Source organism: Humulus lupulus, chromosome 4 (assembly GCF_963169125.1).
Source record: "Humulus lupulus chromosome 4, drHumLupu1.1, whole genome shotgun sequence".
Lineage (NCBI taxonomy): Eukaryota > Viridiplantae > Streptophyta > Magnoliopsida > Rosales > Cannabaceae > Humulus > Humulus lupulus.
Window position 1 is genome coordinate 220826392 of NC_084796.1, and position 7668 is coordinate 220834059.

Sequence of the window (7668 nt, forward strand, 5' to 3'; positions counted from 1 at the left end):
TACAAAATAGATCACATATGCTATATACTGAATTATTACTTAAGAAAAATACAAGTAAAGAAGGAAAACTCCATCAAAACAGACCAAAACAGAAATAAAAGACAGGGAATCTGGCTTTTATTTTATGTGTGTATTTTATGTTTGTGTATTTATGTATATATGTTTAACTTTACCTATTCTCTGGTTTGATACCATTTCTCTTATCTGTATTATTTGGTCTTTTTGCTTCAGTTACCTCAACATATTGAGATACAATAATAGGGTACTCTTCCTTGTTGTTACATGTTTCTTAATTATAGTTAGTGAGGAAAACCATTCACATAATATATGATGAGCAGTTGCTTCAACTAAATTGGGGAAGATATTGAACTCCGATGCCATATTGGCCATGAAAATGTAAGGACTGTTAAGAATTAGAATAGCTCCTTAAGCTCTTAGCCATTTGAACTCCTTAAGCGATTTTCACCTTCTTTACTGACTAGTTCAGAAGATAATTTGGGTTTAGTTTTACACTAATGAACATGACTATTTCATATATGTTTCATATCTTGCAAAGCTGCTTTGTTATGGTTTATACTGTACATATTTTTGTTTAATCTAACATTACTTACTTAAGTAGTGTTAGGTTTCATTGCTTTTTACTTTTCATATATGTTTCATTGCAGAGTTAAATTGTTTGACAATAAGAAGAGATTAACAGTTGTAGGCTTTAAAAAATTTCAAAGAAACATCATGAGGAGGTTTGCCTTGGAAACCTGAGGAGATTTCAATTTAGAGAGCTTCAGATGGCAACAAACAACTTCAGCAGCAAGTACTTGGTTGGATGATGAATTGAAGGATGTAGCAAGTTTCATGCATGATTTACTTTTGTGTATCTTGTAATGTTTATGTTTTTCATTTGTAAAGTAAAAAATGTTCAAGATTATAAAACTTTATTATGTTATGCTTTCAAATTTAAGTTAGAACTAAGTTCATGGTTTGAATTAGTTATTGTTTAATGTAATACTTGTGGTTTATCAATCTATTGAGAATTACATTTTATGATTAATTTTGATTTTTTTTTATCAAAATACAATAATGAAAATCTTTTAATTAAAAAAAAACCTTATAAGTATACTTATCAAAATAAAATTTAAAATATATTATCCACAGTAAAGTAACAAAATTTTATTACTAGACTTTTAATATGTTATGATTTAGAAATATATTATAAGCATAACAAATTGTTATAATTTATATAATATAATAAACTAAAAATGCTATCAAAATAATCAAATGTAACAGTGGAAAAGTGTTATGCATAAAGTATAAGATTAAACTTCAAATTTATAATCAAATACTCTAACTAAATGTTATTATTTGAATATTATAGCAACTAAAAATGTGTTATTGAATAGTTTAAGATAACATCGAACATAACATTCGAATATTGTTATAGAAAAGACAGGACTTTTAATAACAGGGGCTATGTTAGCATTTTCAGAAGCGTTATCAATACTCCCGGTTAGCAGTTTTTAAGTGTTATGAATACTGTTTTTTCTTGTAGTGGTAGCCCTCATGGCATTAACCATCTCTTGCAGGGCGACGATGTTGCCCTCTTGGGTGTCAATCTTCTACTACTGATTGGCCACCTAGTCGCAGAGCGCCACCACTTCTGGTGTCTCCTCCATGTCCATGGGATGAGGATATTCCTCCTCATAATACTCATCATCCATGCCGTCGTATGCAACATTTTCGTCGTAGTCTTCCACCTTCTCAAGGAGGTATGCTGCGGGGATCCATTGAACGAGAAAATGGTCCGGAAAGCCATAATACCTTAGAGTCTTTCATTATGCTAATTGATCAGTGGGATATACTTATTTATTTTTAAGACTGCATCAAATTCTCTTTTGTTTTGAACATTGGATCCAAACTCTGCATTTATTTTAAATAAAGACCCACTGTATTTTGAGTCAGATTATGTAATCTATGAAGTTATTATTAAAATTAGTATTTTAGTAGAGATAGGCAATGAGGGGCGTTATAGTTTCAATCTAAATTTGTTGCAAATATGTCAACCACCATAATTAATAGAGAGATCGTGACAATTCATCCTCGCAAAGTCTAGTGGCTTTGTTTTCTTCCTCGAAATTTATCTTCTTCTTCCTCTTCTTCTTTTCAAAGGCCTCTTTAATTTTTGTTCTTAATTTCTTAGAATTGGTTTTTTTTCATGGTTTGGTAACAAGTTACCATCATGTTTTTTGATATATTTTAAAATTTTATAGTTCTCTAATTAGTAACCAATTGCTATTGTATTACTAAAATTATTTGCAATCGATTACAATGTACTCTAAAACTGAGAACATTGGTATTTGTTTATTTTATGATCTTTTTTTTTTTTAAATATTAGTAACCATTTACTATGCACTTCGAAACTGAGAAAATTTGTAACCAGTTACTATGACACCTTTTTCAGATTAAAACAAGGATCCAAGAAACCAATTATGATAAAACTGGTAATCGAGTGATGCCTTTTCTATATTTAATAAAAAGTAGTAATTTTCATATTTAAAATTTCAATTATTTTTTTTAAGTTTTATAAGAGACAAGTAACCAAACCTGGTAATTGATAACTGAGAAATTTAGTAGCTGGTTATTGTAATGTCTTTTCTGTATTATATATACATATTGAAAAATTAACATGCAATTTTTTAAGTTTTGTTTTGGACAAGTAATTAGTTATTTGGTAGTTGGTAACTAGTTATTGTGACATCTTTTCTAAATTTATCAAATTTGCGTCATATTTTCAGTTACAGTAATTGGTTACTAATTTTTCAATGTTTTCAAGATTTCAAAATATTTAGATAAAAAAAAAAAGTTGGGGTTTTGTGTCATAATGTTTCAAAATGTAATTTTAAATGTGGAATAGTTTTTGGGAATAAGAGGTGAGCCAACAACAAAAAAGGAAAATGATCTTCGACTTGATGGTACTAATGGTCATTCAAGAAGGTAATGCCCTTTGGCATCATAATCTTCACAAATATATATATATATATATATTTATATATATAGGACAATTCTTTTATAGGGGCTTCACTTTAAGCCTTACCGGTAGAGCTTTCAGTGTTTCTCGACCGGTGAACATTTTTCGGCGCGACTTTTCTTTTATGACCATGTATATTGTAGCTATTTAGAGCATCCTGCAAATTTTCAGAAAATTATGAATAGTTTACAGTACCGAAAACTAGGTTCAAACATGCTGTTTTCCACGCACATAAAAAAAATTAGTCACGCGTGCAACAACATGTTTGAACCTAGTTTTCGGTACTGTAAACTATTCGAAATTTTCTGAAAATTTGCAGGATGCTCTAAATAGCTACAATATATACGGTCATAAAAAAAAATCTCGCCGAAAACTGTTCACGGGTTGTAAACACTGAGAGCCCTACCGGTAGGGCTTAAAGTGAATCCCCTATAGGAGAATTCCCATATATATATACACATTACTTTTGAAATTAAGTGATAGCTTTTTGCAATGTTAAAAGATGATCGTGGGGAGAAGCTCATTTTGGGGCTTTTTGTTTATGGAAAATTTACATCTAGTAATGTTTTTTTCTAACTTAATTACAAAAATATTTTTGCTTATTTAAATTACACTTTTGCCATTTCATACATACCGTATATATAAATATTATAACATTTTATCTTTTGCCCATTTCTTTCTCTTTCCACCATGTTTTCCATAATTTTTTAAAGTTTCTTATATTCTCTCTCTTCTCCTTAATTTCAAAAATCTTTTCTGGCCATACTACTAGTTGGTTGGGCTCCAGAGTGCTACAATGTTGACCTTCTATTCAAGGTGATCATTTTGATATGTGAGAAACATATGATTTTTCGTCGACTCCCTAAGAAGATGACCAGAATAAAAAGAAACATTTTAGTTTCTTTTATATATTCTGTTGACCAAAAAGTAATTAAATTTTACACTTAAAACAAAATTTACTAAAACTTGTATTCTTATTTTACATTTAAAAGATACCATATGATATTCTAAACAACTTTAAAGTTATTTAAAAATATTTAAAGTAACTTTTTTAAAATAAATTCTTTAGAATATTGCTTGGTAACATTTAAATAGAGCATAAGAATACTCTTTTAGTCATATAACAAAATGTAACCAATTGATATCTTAAATTATTTATAAAAAACAACAAAAATGTAGTTTTTAAAACTAACTAAGCAGTGTACTAAATAGTATCATTTTCTAATAAGTTATTCATGATAACTTGAAATTATAGGAGTAACTTTTTATACTATATGAAAACTAATTAGTTTTTAAAATAGAATTGAAGGTAATGTAAAAATATTTTATTAATAAGACATGTAAATTACATGAGTGACTAAAAAAGTCTATTAAAAGTTACCGTGTAGTATACTAAATTAATTTTTTCTAATAAACTATATGGTAACTTATTATACTATATGGCAACTCATTAGTTTCTTAAATAAGCTTGAATGTTACCAAAATGTATCTTAAATAGTAAGATACCATAATATAACATACAAATAACTAATTGGTATATTAAGATGTCTACAAATGAGTTTTTGAGGTAACCAAAAGGTATTGAAACAATATGATCTAAAAATAAAGCTTTTAATAAAAAAAGTGATCAATTGGTATCTTATCGGTATCGTAAGCAACCAAAATGTAACTTTTTACAACCCAGAAAAACCAAAAAAATCATGAAGCAGGATTTCCCAATTTTTTTTCAAAATATGGTATGCTATGCTAACGTGGCACCAATATTTGTGTAAATAATTTGGTTGAAGGAATTTTTGTAAATACTTTAGATTCTAAGTATATAATTGTAAATTTTCATTTTTTAATAAGGTTTTGAGTATGAGATTACGAGAATTAAAATCTCATAAAAATTGTTAAGTCAATGATTTGTTCCATAAAATAATTAAAAAAAAAGTTAATTTTGTAGCTAGCTTTTAAATTTTAGAAAATTAAAATTTAATTTGAATTTGTTGACTGCCTTTTTTGCTATCAACTTAACAACATAATTTAAAGAAAATAATGAAGATAAACACCAAGATTTTACGTGGTTCAAGTTATAAAACAACTTTAGTCCACGGGTATTTAGTATTGAAGTTCTTGAAGCTTGAGATGGAAAGCTTCAATGGGGGTTTTCTTAGGCAGGATATATATTGCTATGAGTACAAAAGTTGTGAACCCTTTCACAATGGTATCCTAGCCCTTTTTATACAATACTCTGGCTGCGAGGAGCCTAACCATTTCTCTAATGACTACCATGTGTCAAATGATGAAATCATGGACAACATTTTCCCCCTAAGTCTTCACTTGTCCTCAGACAGTGGAGACTTAATCTGAGAGGAGTAGTTTCAAGGGTCTTCGAGAGGTGACTCTTGAGCTCTTCATGACATCATAATCAAAAAATACAAAACCACGTGTTGAATCCCCATTGCTGGGCCTTTTAATCGGTGCAATTAGTGAGGAGTCTATTCCACTCCCAAGACGTCCAATCCGTACTCAAAGCGTCTTTTCTTCTTGTATCCAAGGCTACCTTTTCCCATGTTAATAATCACGATCCATACCTTGATTGTTGGATCACGTTTGAGTGCCTACCCCGTAGGTGATCAATGATCAGGGTGGAGTTTCTTTCACCCCAGGCTCTTTGAGTATAAAACTAGAGAACCGCCCCTCACACACTCTTGTCATTTGAAATTCAAAAAATATTAGAGCTCTCAAATTCCTCAAAGCTTCATCACTTCCCAGAGCCCAAACCTTCACCAGCATCCGTGCTTTCGGCGAACTGAACGGTTGGAGAGAATCTTCGTTCTTCTGCTTGAACAACAAGAAGCACTTTTGGGTTCCCACACGACACAACACCTACATGCACTTCATATCGAGTAAGTACTTTTGACCTGTTCTTATTTTTAGTTTCTGGTTTGTTGAATATGTAGTGGCATGCTTAGGGCTTTGAATTTTTTGGAATTTATATGACTTTTTTACCTCTTTTTATTCGGTTCGGGCCTTTTTGATATTTAAAATGATCGATATTTCATGTTTCGCGCCTTATGCGTTTTTTTGTGCTTCTGGACATTCGAATGGATTTTGGAAAATTTCTAGATTATGGCGAAGCTCACGAAATCCAGTGGTGCTCCTCGGCATTGATCTGTTGGTTCTGAGGACACTCCAATCCCTTAACATTCTTTCTCCTCCACTTCCCGAGCAATAGTCTTAGGGTTTCTTGTTTGGACCTATTCTTCTTCTGATCAAGGCCCTAACTGCTTAGTTTTGTTTCAGATGTCTGAGAGCTACACCACCTACACCAGCAAGGATTTTACTACTTCAACCACGGGATCTTGGAAATGGCTCAGGATGTGGGACGACTCCCCGATAAGAGAAAGCAAAAGGTCGCAAAGAAAAGTAGGGCCTTCGTAGTGATGAAAGACAACACTCCGGCGGCGCAAAGGCCTGTTCGAGTTGGCAGCTCAGAGGAAGAAGCCAACATGGGTCCCCTACTAAGGGACATAACCTATACTCTCGACAACTTCAAGGCGGGGGATTTTCCGAGCAAGCTGAGGCACTAGGGAGCTCTTCATAAGATCCTCTCCCACTTATGAGTTGATACACGAGACATGCTGGTATGCCTATCCCGAGAGAACGAGAGGGCAAACAAGAGCATCCACGGCCTCGGAGCATGGAGCACTTCTCTCCTCTAAACAGAAGCCACGTTACCGCTCCACCAGACTATGCCGACTTCTTGAAGTTTGTGGGCATAGCTCCCCTTCAGCTGTCCTCGAATGGATATTGGGTTCTATCCGGGTTGTTCGTTTTATACAGGAGGCAGAACTGGCTCGTCCCTTCTCTGGTAGAGATTCCTTACGTCTACAACTTTCGAGCTTGCTCGAAGAGGGAGAATCGCGATAAGTACTATACTTTGATGTAGTTTACCTACCCGAGTTTGTCCTACAAGGCTTAGAGTGGCAATGAGAGCCACGCGTGAGACTACAAAGACCATTTCTTCTAGACAAGTGTCTTCCCCATGTGGACCAATCCCATCCTACTCCTGGACTTTGCCAGGTTTGGTTAGTTTCACCTTGAACTATCTTCGATAAGTTGTCCTCTCCTTGTGGCTGGTCCTTTGGAGTTGAGCTTTTGCAAATCCTATCCGTTGTACTCCTCACATGGATGCCTACCATGCGAGGTTCCAAAAGATGCAAACCCTCCCCAACGAGGAGATGAGCCCCACCCTCCTCATCACAGAGGATCATCTACGCCAGTACGGGCTTCTTCAGGAGGGTCAGCACATAAGCTTTTTGAGCCTGTCCAGCTTCCAGGACTCAAAAAAATCACTGGAGGACACAAGGATTCATATTGAGTATGTGGCGGGGTAGGCACTCCTACATCACAACTAGAGGATACGCAAGGAACACATGGAGACAATGCTCGCCGTCTAGGTCACGGTTGATGCCCAAGAGGATAAGGATAATGAGGCAGAGCTCGAGGTCGGGATAGAGTCATATTCCATGCCTTGAGGTAAATCTCGCATAACCCATTATCATGCTAAGAATGTAGGGGAGGGAGTTACTATCGACCACACATGGGTTTCCCATCACTCCTCGAGTACGGGCAGGTCTCGAAGCATCAATGAACAGAGA